The 13,737-nt window shown below is 40.6% G+C and overlaps 4 pseudogenes; all 4 read left to right on the forward strand.

Annotated features, from left to right (window-relative positions):
* The first annotated feature begins 5,922 nt into the window (after nt 1-5,922).
* On the forward strand, nt 5,923-6,503 carry LOC149256838 (pre-mRNA splicing factor SR-like 1 pseudogene; annotated as a pseudogene).
* A 4-nt stretch (nt 6,504-6,507) lies between these two features.
* LOC149256839 (serine hydroxymethyltransferase, mitochondrial pseudogene) lies at nt 6,508-7,358 on the forward strand (annotated as a pseudogene).
* Nucleotides 7,359-11,977: 4,619 nt separating this feature from the next.
* On the forward strand, nt 11,978-12,583 carry LOC149256840 (pre-mRNA splicing factor SR-like 1; annotated as a pseudogene).
* Nucleotides 12,584-12,587: 4 nt separating this feature from the next.
* LOC149256841 (serine hydroxymethyltransferase, mitochondrial pseudogene) lies at nt 12,588-13,438 on the forward strand (annotated as a pseudogene).
* Nucleotides 13,439-13,737: the final 299 nt, after the last annotated feature.

Raw genomic sequence — 13,737 nt, forward strand, 5'->3', positions numbered from 1 at the left:
TTCCTAGACTAGGAAATTTGTTTCCCTTATGATTCGCCCCTAGGGCAAGAAGAAGGTTTTGGCCACAGCTTCCAGGTAGGGCTCCTTTGAACAACAACAACATATGGACAAGGTCGTGGAGGAGTACAGGGATATTTTCGCCTCACCCATAGGGGTATCTCTCCACTGTGAGGTCAAGCACTCCATCGATCTGACCCCGAGTGCTTTTCTTCCCAATCGATCGATCTATCGATGCTCTGTTCTAGAGAATGATAAGATTAAGAGGCAGATTCAGGAACTATTGCAAAAAGGGCACATCAGGCCAAGCTCATCACCTTGTGGGAGCTAGATTGTATTGGTACAAAAGAAGGATGGGACTTGGAGGCTTTGTATTGACTATTGGGCACTGAAAAATATCACTGTCTGGAATAGGTACCAAATCCTACAGATTGATAGCCTTATGGACTAACTCAAGGGGGGCAAATATTTCAGCAATATTGACTTGAAGTCAGGTTATCACGAAGTGCCTACCGAACCCTTTGATGTGTGGAACTGACTTCAAATTCAAGGAGTACCTTTTCAAATGGTTGCTCATGTCGTCTGGATTGACGAATGCCCCTGCAACCTTCATGACACTAATGGATGACATCTTGCGACCCTTCACCAATGTATTCGTGGTGGTACATTTAGATGACATCTTGATCTTTAGCCAGAGTTGGGAAGAGCACCTCCACCATATTCGACAGGTTCTTCAAACCTTGTGCCAACACAAGCTATGTACTAACTTAGAGAAATGCACCTTTGACCTGACCCATGTTCAATATCTAGGGTACATCATTGATGAGAAAGGTGTACATGTGGACCCATCCAAGATACAATCTATTCGGGATTGGCTAGCCCTAACCACTCTAAGAGATCTCTACAACTTTTTGGGTCTTGCCAATTTCTACCGTAGGTTCATGTTGGCGTTCTCTCATATCACTTGGCCTTTAAGTCAAGTCACCAAGGGCGGAGTGAAAGATTTTTTTTTTTAGTTTTAAACCTAGAAACAAGTGTTCTTTGAGTTGAAGAATCGCCTATGTTCTAAACCAGTGCTCACATTACCAAATCTACAACAAACATTTGAGATTGAGATAGATTGCTCTGACTATGATATTGGTGTGGTTCTTACTTAGCATGGGAATCCAATGGCTTACCATAGTGAGACACAATGTCAAACACAGTCCGAAAGTACCCCACTTAAGACAAAGAAATGTATTCCATTGTGTAGGTTTTCCGTCAATGGAAGAATTACGTTCTAGGGAAGGAAACAATCATCCACATAGACTGCCGACCTCTACAACCTATACAAACACAAAGTATGTTGCAGAATGATCACCATCAGAAATGGTCCACCTATTTGCAACAATTCCCTTTGAACATTAAGTATAAGAAGGGCAACACCAATAATGTTTTTGATTGCCTCAGCCGACTAACGGTCATGCGATTGATCAATGTGGTCGACTCTTGTGGGCATTAGACATTGAGGTGGCTGTATCTTCACAAGAGTAATCTAGAATTCGAAAGCATATACCAAACACTCCTAGAAGGGAAGCAAGTTCCAAATTTTCACCTTCAGGATGCATTGTTATGCCCCCTGGGACACATATTTGTTCCATCAAGTGAGCGTGACAAGATGATTTGGGAGGTGCACTACAGTTGGATCATTGGACATTTCGAAGTAAAGAAAACAGTGGCAGTATTTTAGAAGTATTTTTATTGGTCAAAACTTTGTCAGGATTTTGGGAAGTACATTAGATTCTGCACCGCCTGTGACATTTCCAGACCAACCATCAAGAAGCAAGGCTTAGATACTCCTCTACCTACTTCTAGCCGACCTTGGCAATCTCTCTCCATGGATTACATGTCAGGCCTTCCTTCTACAATGAATCTAACTTTTTGGGTCGTCTTACTAAGCTCTGACAGACAGGCTGAGTGCAATAATATATTAAAGCCTTTGAAGCATTAGCCTTCCACATAGGAGGTCTAGCAGATGAATTCTACTTGGAATGTTTTATCAGTGGTCTCAAAGATGCCATACAAGCCCACATCTGACTACAACACTCAGTCTCATGGCTGGCAGCTTGCAAGATAGCTCATGAAGTAGAACGCACGTTAGCAGCCCAGTTGACTCGTCCAAATTACATAGCCAAGGAATGCCCCACCCAGGCTCCAAGAACTACCCAAGCACTTAAGGTTCAAAAGGTGTCACTAGCGAAAATGGCGGAAAGAAGAAAGCAAGGATTGTGTTACTACTGTGATGAGAAATACTCCCCGAGGCATAGATGCAAGGAACCCAAATCCTTTCAAATTGATGCTACTAATCACAGTTCATCTGAGGAAGCCCCGACATTTGAGGGACCAGAGGAGGAAGATGAGGACAACCAGCCAGACAATGAGCTCCCAGCTACATCTGAAGAACTAGTTATCTTGCTTCATGCTTTGGCAAGAATTTCTTCTCCCCAAACTCTCAAAATCAGAGGTTTTATTAAGCATCGCCCTGTAGTAGTCTTGATTGATAGTGGCAGTACACATAGCTTTATCCATCAAAGAGTCGTTGAAGCAGTGCATTGTTTTGTCAGAGTAGTCTCTAATTTCTAGGTCCAGATTGCTGATGGGGGGACAATGAAATGTGAAAGCTGTTGTGAAAATGTCAAACTTCAAATGGGGGATTATCACCTAAAGACCCACATGTTTTCCATCAACGTGGGTGGGTGTGACATTGTCTTGGGTGCTGAATGGCTCCGCACACTCGACCCAATCAGAATGGATTTCCAAGAGTTATGTACGAGCTTCAAGCAGAATAACCACACACATAACCTCTGCGGACTCCAGGTAGGTGCTCCTTCTATCATCAACTCACACAAGATGGAAAATTTGTTAAAAAAGGGCCACCATGGAGTTATAGCCCAATTTAATGCCATCCAGGCCTTCGAACCCACTTCTCTTCATATTCATCCTGAGATGCAACAGGTCTTAAACAACCATCTGCATGTCTTTGACAAGCCTCATGAGCTTCCACCCTCGAGAGGGGAACATGATCATAGCATTACTTTGGTCCCAGGGGAACAACCACCAAATTTGCGCCCATATAGATATCCTTTCGCCCAAAAGAATGAAATCGAAAAAATCATCAAGGAACTCCTGGAAGTTGGTGTCATTCGTCCTAGCATTAGTCTTTATTCATCGCCTGTGGTCATGGTGCTCAAGAAAGATGGGGAATGGCGTATGTGTCCAGACTTTAGGGCCGTCAACAAGCTAACGGTCAAATATAAATTTCCCATCCAGGTTGTTGATGATTTGCTGGATGAACTAAATGGGGCTCAATTCTTTACTAAGCTCGACCTTCACTCGGGCTATCACCAAATTTGCATGAAAGAAGTAGACATTACAAAGACTGCTTTTCGAACTCATGAAGGCCATTATGAATTCCTAGTCATGCCATTTGGTCTTTGTAATGCCCCATCCACTTTTCAGAGCCTCATGAATCACCTGCTCAAACCATATCTCAAAAAATTTGTCCATGTTTTCTTTGATGACATCCTCATCTATAGCCTCACCTAGGAAAAACATCTTCAGCATGTAGATCTGCTCTTGCAACTGCTCCAAAAGCATAAATTATTTGTCAAATTGTCTAAGTGCTCTTTTGGCATGGAAGAAGTTGAGTATTTGGGCCACATTGTGGGGCGTGAAGGTGTCAGGGTGGATCTCAAAAAGATCCAGGTAATGCAGGATTGGCCTCAACCAAATACCTTGAAGAGCTTGAGAGGATTTTTGGGTCTTGTTATCACTGAAAATGTTGTTGCCAAAAATTTTTAGTCTAGTTTAAAGACCGGGTGTTTTCGCAGCGCCTGAATTCTGTTTAGCAGTTTCGCAGCGTATAAATTCGTTAGCAGTTTAGCAGCGCCATCTGTTTTAGTGATTTCATAGCATGCTACGAAATGGGGGATTTGTTCGAATCCTTAGTAGCTGTCATGAAAAATAGTTCTGGGGCGGATACATTTTACAGGTGGCATGTTCTCAAGAAGTCATCATCAATGCTTGTTATTAAGCTTGGTCAGTGTGAGTTTCTTAGAAAGGGTGCAATAATTGGTTCATTGATGGATGCGTGACCAATGCCTATCATACAGCCATTTGAGCAGCAATCTTTGTTCAATAAATATGTGGACAGCTATTACAAGGATTATGATTTCAAGCACACATTGCTTTCTCCCTCCCGGACAAATTGAAGCAAACTTGACTTTTGCCGTTGGCACTGAACTAGCAGATGATATTGTTACAGATGTTTGTATTCAGACTTCATATGTTGACTCGGGGTCCTTAAATACTTCAAGTATAAGAAATGGGAGCACCCAAAAGAAGCTGATCAAGTTTTGGTTAAATATGAGGCCAGATTGGAGGACGGAACTGCTGTATCAAAAACAGTGAAAGGATGTCAAGAAACAAATCATTAAGTGGGCATTCAAGGCCCCGGCTGAGTTACTCAAAGGTAAAACCAAGATCCTCGAGAAGGAAGTAAGGACATGTTTTGAGACTAATTTCCTATATTTACAGGAGAATAAGATAGATGGATACTTAGATAGCTTTTATGACCTCTCTAAGCCATTTAGTCTTGTCAAAAGGATCCTTCATACATATGAAGAACAATACCGAATACTAGAGACTGTGCAACCACTAAAAGTGCTTTATATGTGTATCACATTTCTTGGTGATATCTCCAGAAATTATGATATGGCCTACAGTTCATTCGTGAAGTATTTTTTTAAAAAAAAAAGGTAGAGGTGGATCTTTCCAAGCCAATATTTGGGAACACCAGGTCTCAATTTGATTATTTGCAGTATGATGAGAAAGGCAATGTAAGGAATGCAGTTGAAGCCGCTTCAATGTTTGCTGGCTTTAAGATTGTCCCGAAACTAACTATGACATGCAAAATCTGGGTGAAACAGAGACTGCTTGTATTTCAAATAATGGACCTGTTGATGTCATTAGTATGAATGGTGGATTTGTTTCTTTCTTGAATAAGTGCGAGCAGGTTCATGAATCTTGTTTTGATCTGCATTTCAGTAATGTAAATGACGGGGATTTATCAACAATGTTTGAACGCTAGAGCAGAAAAGTAGTTAATCACGTTCAAGTTACTGTGGCGCCTTTATAGCTGCCAGATGTTCAAAGGTTGCCACACGCCAAATTGCGCATGCATGCATTGAATTTTAAAAAAAGGGGGCATCTTGACACGGCAGGCTATATCGAGTGGTGGCAGTTGTTCGATAGTATGGTGAATCTATATTTCTGCTCGGCGCTCTCCACGATTCACTTGTAGAGCTTGGCAATCTTAAGCTTCAACGTTTACCTCTTAAAAGCTTACATACCTTTTGGAAGGAATGAGTATTGGGATACGTTTCACTCAGCATATATGGCTGTACAGAAGCATTTTCGACATGGTTCAGGGTATCATGAAGAAGAAGCGTTCTTGCAACTCTGTTATACAAGGGAAAACAACTTGTCTTCACAAAAACGGATTTGGGGGATGTGCGGCCATATAAACCCTCGTTGTAAGGGTCCCAACTTCGTTCGCCCCACCCAGCCATCTCAAATCTCCAGATGTTTCCTCCAATCGGACTGAATTCGCGTTTCTTGTATGTCTGAGATCCAGGGCAGCTGTAACTTTGGTGCAGGCTTGATAGTTAGAAGTGGAATCACATGGGCTATCCTGACCTCAATTTTATGAGAAGTGGTTTCTGTATTTGGCCTTGACTACTACACAGATACAGACATTGCTGAAAATTGTGTTAGTTAAGCATCTGTTCAGAATATATTACTTAGAACTGGTCATGATATCAGTGCAATGTACATGCATCTTAAAGTGTTTAAATTAATTGGAAATATTAGAGCATGTGAGGCAGAAGAATTTTCTGAGCTTGCTAAGAGCACAGTAAAGATCATCTAGGAGGATCGAGGGAGAGAGAGGTTCAGTACTCTTACATTCTACCTTGCCAATTCGAAGAATCCCTTGCTGCATTTTATTCGTCTTTTATAACTCGTCATTCACAAAGGAGGACATCAAGCTTTGTGCTCAAGGAAGTTTATTGGGGGAGAATATGGAAGTACAAACATGTGGAAAGCCTATTGATTCTTTGCTTGAAAAGGTTCTCTGTATGAACATCTTGTCTTCAGATTACTTCAAGGAATTGTAAAGGCTGAAGACCTACCATGAAGTTATTGATGAGATCTATAATCAAGTTGATCATGTAGAACCATGGATGACAGGGAATTGTAGGGGCCTGTCTACGGCATTTTGTCTTCTCTACAAATTTTTTACCATGAAGTTGACAGTGAAGCAAATGCATGGGCTTCTTAAGCACGAGGATTCTCCATACATAAGATGTATTGGTTTCCTGTACCTGCGTTATGTTGCAGATCCTAAGACGTTATGGGGTTGGGTTGAGCCTTATGTTAAGGACGAGGAGGAATTTTCTCCAGAATCGACAATGGAAGAGTCTTGAACTTATTCCTTCAGAGAACTTTACTTCATTATCAGTCATGCAGGCTGTAGGATCAGTCATGACAAATAAATACAGTGAAGGAAATGAATTCATTGACATGACAGAGTCGTTATGTCAGAAAAAGATCATTGGAAGCAAACCAAAATACTACACATAACTTTCAAGTTTAATATTCAAGTTTACATTGCTTTGTTGGAGCCACATGATCGTATCCTGGCACTTGATTTTTTCACATGGAGGCCATCTGTTTCATGGTTACCAGACCAATTCTAAAAAGATCTCAGCAGTTTCAATCCTCTTTGAAACAATGCCTTATAGATTGAATGAATTTACAGGTTATATTGATTATGACCAGCTGGAGAAGTGCAGTCCTATTCAGGCCTAAACTCATTGTTGCTAGTGCTTATGCACACCATTTTGACTATGCTCGGGTGCGCAAGGTTTGTGACAAGAAAAAAATTTGTGTTGTTGGCGGACATGACACACATAAGTGGACTTGTTGCACCTGGTGTAGTTCCATTTCCTTTTGAGTTTGTAGATGTAGTGACTACTACTACACACAAGTCACTCCGTGGTCCTCGTGGTGAAATGATATTTTATGGAAAGGGCATCAAAGAAATCAACAAGCAGAGGCAAGAGGTTAAGTATGACTATGAGGAAAGAATTAACGCAGCTGTGTTCCCTGGTCTTCAAGGTGGTCCTCACAATCATACCATAACTGGCTTAGCTGTTGCTCTTAAATAGGCAACTACCTCAGAGTATAAAGCATATCAAGGGAAGATTCAGTCCAGAGGTAACGGCCTATTTCACAGGTTTGGCAATACCACAAGTTCTTGATGTGTTAAAAGTTTCATTGGATGCCACTGTTGGAAAAAGTGCAGCCATAAGCACAGTGTTAGCAGAAACCAGTGAAGAAGACTGTGTTTTCTAAATCACACAGCAGTTTCGTAGCGCGCTACGAAATTGCTGTAGGTGATGATTTTAAGCGCAGAGCAGCTAGTGTGATACTATGAGCGGGAGTTGAGGAAGAGAAGCACCTGTCTATCAATACCACCTACAGCACATCAGAAACATGGCAGCATTTCATACCTGGGGTTATTAAAAGAGCTGAGACATGTTGCTGAACTTTTGGGGAATGTTGGGAGACAGAGACCGTTAAAATAGGAGCACATCTTTTGGTCAATTAATGAGCCATCAGCGCTTTCAAGCATCCAAAGTCAGCATTCATTGCATCTATAGCTCAGTCATCTCAACCCAAGCAGCAAAGGGACATGTGTCAAGAGCCAGAACAACATCATGCTACGAGGAGCAAAGATTTTGGATTTTGATTAAATGAAAACCATTTGTAATTTCAGTTTAGCCATTATGTAATTAATAAATTAGTTATGCACTAGATAAGGATAGTCAATAGCCACCTTCGAGGCTCCCCTCATGCTGGAGGAGGAAGCTCGAGGTGTTTAAGTTTGTTTGCCTATATATGGATCAGATTAGGAGGTAATAGGGGTTGGACATTTTATACAAAAACAGAGTTGTTTTGGGCCATTGTAAGACTTGTGACAGTAATAGTAAAACAGTGTTGATCTCTTCTCAAGATTCTCGATGGATTATTGTGTTCAAATATAATGATGGTGTTTTATATTTTATGTTCTTTTACAGCCTTGTTGTAACACAATCACTCAGAATTCATAATCTCATGCTCTGACTTCCTGTGTGTTTGGCAAGCTGTGGTTTTGATGGAGTATGTTTGACGTGTAATGCAAAGAGCCTTGACTTCCATGAGATGACTATGTTTTTCTTGTTTACTTAGTATATGAGACTCCATAGCCCAATGAGAACCAGTTTGATATGTTTCCAACCAGCTTTTGCTTTCATGAATGAATAAAGAGTTAGCCATTTGTTGTAGTGAAGGATTTTTATCAAGAGTTTGTGAGAGAGCCCTCTCTGATCAAAGAGGATAATCTTTGATCTAAAGTTAGGTTGAAAGAGTTACATGAAATCTTGCTTGGTTGCAGCCCTCAGTAGTGATTTTGTGATAACATTTTGGTGCGTCTGCCGGGAGCTTAAGATTGAATTTCTGAAGGTAGCAGGAGTTCAAATGATTTTCAAGGCTGCAAAACTACCTTGGCGACTCCATTGTTGAAGAATTCAAGGTTTATATATTCATGGTGATTCCACTGGAGTTATGAAAGACCCAGAAGCTGCTCTTCTTTGTTCAAGGTATGCATGCGTAGATTTCTCAGGAATTCATGGTTTCCCAAATCATTTTCCCAAGGATGCATACTTTCTAAGGAATGGTCCAAAATTCAATGGAGAGGATTTAAGTTTAACCTTGAATCATATATCAGATTTTTGTGAATTTACACAGCTTCTTAGAGTTAAACATGAGGATGTTTGCATTATGTTATTCTATGATTCACTTCAAGGGAAATGCAAACAGTGGGTTGAATGCTTGCCTGCCGAATCCATTAAGTCATTTCAAGACCTTTGGCTTATGTTTTTGGAGGAATGGACAGATAGGACAGAGGTGGTGGCAGACTCTCCCTCAGTTGAAGGTTTTAAACAATGGAATAATGATCATAGTAAAGAAGAAACAAATGAATCTTTTTCTTTGTCCTTATCCTCATATCTGAAATCCTTTGACTGCAAGTCAGAGGATAAGATGAAATTTTTTGATGAATTTGCCAAATATATTGAGAAAGAAATTGAAGGTTTAGAAGGACAAATTCAGGCATACAGTTTTCCTGATCATGATTATTATTCTCAGAAATATTTTATGGCTGAACGCAAGGAGACTATGCTGGTTCCTCTCTCTTTCACGATTGAGGAACTGAACACCGTGGTTGAAGATCAGTTTGCACAGCTGGAAAGTTTCAAGGAAAGACAAGCTGATCATGTGTTCTGGGATCCTATAGCTGATTACATGGAAGAGTTTTACTCTCCAGTGTTTCAGTTTTCCTATGTAGATCAGAGACAATTTCAATGGCAGCGGTCATTACACTATCACATTGGCTCTGAAATCCGATGCAGTCAGAGACAATTTCAGTGGCAGCGGTCATCATACTATCACATTGGTTCTGAACTCCGGGACAGTCAAAGAAATCAAATATCAGATGAGACAAATGATTGGCTGCATTGGAAGTTTCATATTGATTGAGCTAAGGGAAGTTTGAATTGTTACGGTAGGTAGGTAGGTAAATGCAAATAAGCTCAAGGTCAACTGAGAATTTTTCAGTAGATGTAGTTTTCTTTCTCCTCCAGTCATGCTTGTCAAGCAAGTTTCTGTTTGTCATAAATGGATAAGGCACTGAAAATGCAGGTTCTTAGTGCACCACAAGGGCACACTATCCCAAGTGGAGCCACTGTTATCACTGAAAATGCTGTTGCCAAAAAATTTTAGTCTAGTTTAAAGACCGGGTGTTTTCGCAGCGCCTGAATTCTGTTTAGCAGTTTCGCAGCGTATAAATTCGTTAGCAGTTTAGCAGCGCCATCTGTTTTAGTGATTTCGTAGCATGCTACGAAATGGGGGATTTGTTCGAATCCTTAGTAGCTGTCATGAAAAATAGTTCTGGGGCGGATACATTTTACAGGTGGCATGTTCTCAAGAAGTCATCATCAATGCTTGTTATTAAGCTTGGTCAGTGTGAGTATCTTAGAAAGGGTGCAATAATTGGTTCATTGATGGATGCGTGACCAATGCCTATCATACATCCATTTGAGCAGCAATCTTTGTTCAATAAATATGTGGACAGCTATTACAAGGATTATGATTTCAAGCACACATTGCTTTCTCCCTCCCGGACAAATTGAAGCAAACTTGACTTTTGCCGTTGGCACTGAACTAGCAGATGATATTGTTACAGATGTTTGTATTCAGACTTCATATGTTGACTCGGGGTCCTTAAATACTTCAAGTATAAGAAATGGGAGCACCCAAAAGAAGCTGATCAAGTTTTGGTTAAATATGAGGCCAGATTGGAGGACGGAACTGCTGTATCAAAAACAGTGAAAGGATGTCAAAAAACAAATCATTAAGTGGGCATTCAAGGCCTCGGCTGAGTTACTCAAAGGTAAAACCAAGATCCTCGAGAAGGAAGTAAGGACATGTTTTGAGACTAATTTCCTATATTTACAGGAGAATAAGGTAGATGGATACTTAGATAGCTTTTATGACCTCCCTAAGCCATTTAGTCTTGTCAAAAGGATCCTTAATACATATGAAGAACAATACCGAATACTAGAGACTGTGCAACCACTAAAAGTGCTTTATATGTGTATCACATTTCTTGGTGATATCTCCAGAAATTATGATATGGCCTACAGTTCATTCGTGAAGTATTTAAAAAAAAAAAAAGGTAGAGGTGGATCTTTCCAAGCCAATATTTGGGAACACCAGGTCTCAATTTGATTATTTGCAGTATGATGAGAAAGGCAATGTAAGGAATGCAGTTGAAGCCGCTTCAATGTTTGCTGGCTTTAAGATTGTCCCGAAACTAACTATGACATGCAAAATCTGGGTGAAACAGAGACTGCTTGTATTTCAAATAATGGACCTGTTGATGTCATTAGTATGAATGGTGGATTTGTTTCTTTCTTGAATAAGTGCGAGCAGGTTCATGAATCTTGTTTTGATCTGCATTTCAGTAATGTAAATGACGGGGATTTATCAGCAATGTTTGAACGCTAGAGCAGAAAAGTAGTTAATCATGTTCAAGTTACTGTGGCGCCTTTATAGCTGCCAGATGTTCAAAGGTTGCCACACGCCAAATTGCGCATGCATGCATTGAATTTTAAAAAAAGGGGGCAACTTGACACGGCAGGCTATATCGAGTGGTGGCAGTTGTTCGATAGTATGGTGAATCTATATTTCTGCTCGGCGCTCTCCACGATTCACTTGTAGAGCTTGGCAATCTTAAGCTTCAACATTTACCTCTTAAAAGCTTACATACCTTTTGGAAGGAATGAGTATTGGGATACGTTTCACTCAGCATATATGGTTGTACAGAAGCATTTTCGACATGGTTCAGGGTATCATGAAGCAGAAGCGTTCTTGCAACTCTGTTATACAAGGGAAAACAACTTGTCTTCACAAAAACGGATTTGGGGGATGTGCGGCCATATAAACCCTCGTTGTAAGGGTCCCAACTTCGTTCGCCCCACCCAGCCATCTCAAATCTCCAGATGTTTCCTCCAATCGGACTGAATTCGCGTTTCTTGTATGTCTGAGATCCAGGGCAGCTGTAACTTTGGTGCAGGCTTGATAGTTGGAAGTGGAATCACATGGGCTATCCTGACCTCAATTTTATGAGAAGTGGTTTCTGTATTTGGCCTTGACTACTGCACAGATACAGACATTGGTGAAAATTGTGTTAGTTAAGCATCTGTTCAGAATATATTACTTAGAACTGGTCATGATATCAGTGCAATGTACATGCATCTTAAAGTGTTTAAATTAATTGGAAATATTAGAGCATGTGAGGCAGAAGAATTTTCTGAGCTTGCTAAGAGCACAGTAAAGATCATCTAGGAGGATCGAGGGAGAGAGAGGTTCAGTACTCTTACATTCTACCTTGCCAATTCGAAGAATCCCTTGCTGCATTTTATTCGTCTTTTATAACTCGTCATTCACAAAGGAGGACATCAAGCTTTGTGCTCAAGGAAGTTTATTGGGGGAGAATATGGAAGTACAAACATGTGGAAAGCCTATTGATTCTTTGCTTGAAAAGGTTCTCTGTATGAACATCTTGTCTTCAGATTACTTCAAGGAATTGTAAAGGCTGAAGACCTACCATGAAGTTATTGATGAGATCTATAATCAAGTTGATCATGTAGAACCATGGATGACAGGGAATTGTAGGGGCCCGTCTACAACATTTTGTCTTCTCTACAAATTTTTTACCATGAAGTTGACAGTGAAGCAAATGCATGGGCTTCTTAAGCACGAGGATTCTCCATACATAAGATGTATTGGTTTCCTGTACCTGCGTTATGTTGCAGATCCTAAGACGTTATGGGGTTGGGTTGAGCCTTATGTTAAGGACGAGGAGGAATTTTCTCCAGAATCGACAATGGAAGAGTCTTGAACTTATTCCTTCAGAGAACTTTACTTCATTATCAGTCATGCAGGCTGTAGGATCAGTCATGACAAATAAATACAATGAAGGAAATGAATTCATTGACATGACAGAGTCGTTATGTCAGAAAAAGATCATTGGAAGCAAACCAAAATACTACACATAACTTTCAAGTTTAATATTCAAGTTTACATTGCTTTGTTGAAGCCACATGATCGTATCCTGGCACTTGATTTTTTCACATGGAGGCCATCTGTTTCATGGTTACCAGACCAATTCTAAAAAGATCTCAGCAGTTTCAATCCTCTTTGAAACAATGCCTTATAGATTGAATGAATTTACAGGTTATATTGATTATGACCAGCTGGAGAAGTGCAGTCCTATTCAGGCCTAAACTCATTGTTGCTAGTGCTTATGCACACCATTTTGACTATGCTCGGGTGCGCAAGGTTTGTGACAAGCAAAAAAGCTGTGTTGTTGGCGGACATGACACACATAAGTGGACTTGTTGCACCTGGTGTAGTTCCATTTCCTTTTGAGTTTGCAGATGTAGTGACTACTACTACACACAAGTCACTCCGTGGTCCTCGTGGTGAAATGATATTTTATGGAAAGGGCATCAAAGAAATCAACAAGCAGGGGCAAGAGGTTAAGTATGACTATGAGGAAAGGATTAACGCAGATGTGTTCCCTGGTCTTCAAGGTGGTCCTCACAATCATACCATAACTGGCTTAGCTGTTGCTCTTAAATAGGCAACTACCTCAGAGTATAAAGCATATCAAGGGCAGATTCAGTCCAGAGGTAACGGCCTATTTCACAGGTTTGGCAATACCACAAGTTCTTGATGTGTTACAAGTTTCATTGGATGCCACTATTGGAAAAAGTGCAGCCATAAGCACAGTGTTAGCAGAAACCAGTGAAGAAGACCGTGTTTTCTAAATCACACAGCAGTTTCGTAGCACGCTACGAAACTGCTGTAGGTGATGATTTTAAGCGCAGAGCAGCTAGTGTGATACTGTGAGCGGGAGTTGAGGAAGAGAAGCACCTGTCTATCAATACCACCTACAGCACATCAGAAACATGGCAGCATTTCATACCTGGGGTTATTAAAAGAGCTGAGACATGTTGCTGAACTTTTGGGGAA

This window comes from Pinus tabuliformis, chromosome 7 (assembly GCF_031772625.1).
Source record: "Pinus tabuliformis cultivar Carrire ecotype Pingquan chromosome 7, CPIR1, whole genome shotgun sequence".
NCBI lineage: Eukaryota > Viridiplantae > Streptophyta > Pinopsida > Pinales > Pinaceae > Pinus > Pinus tabuliformis.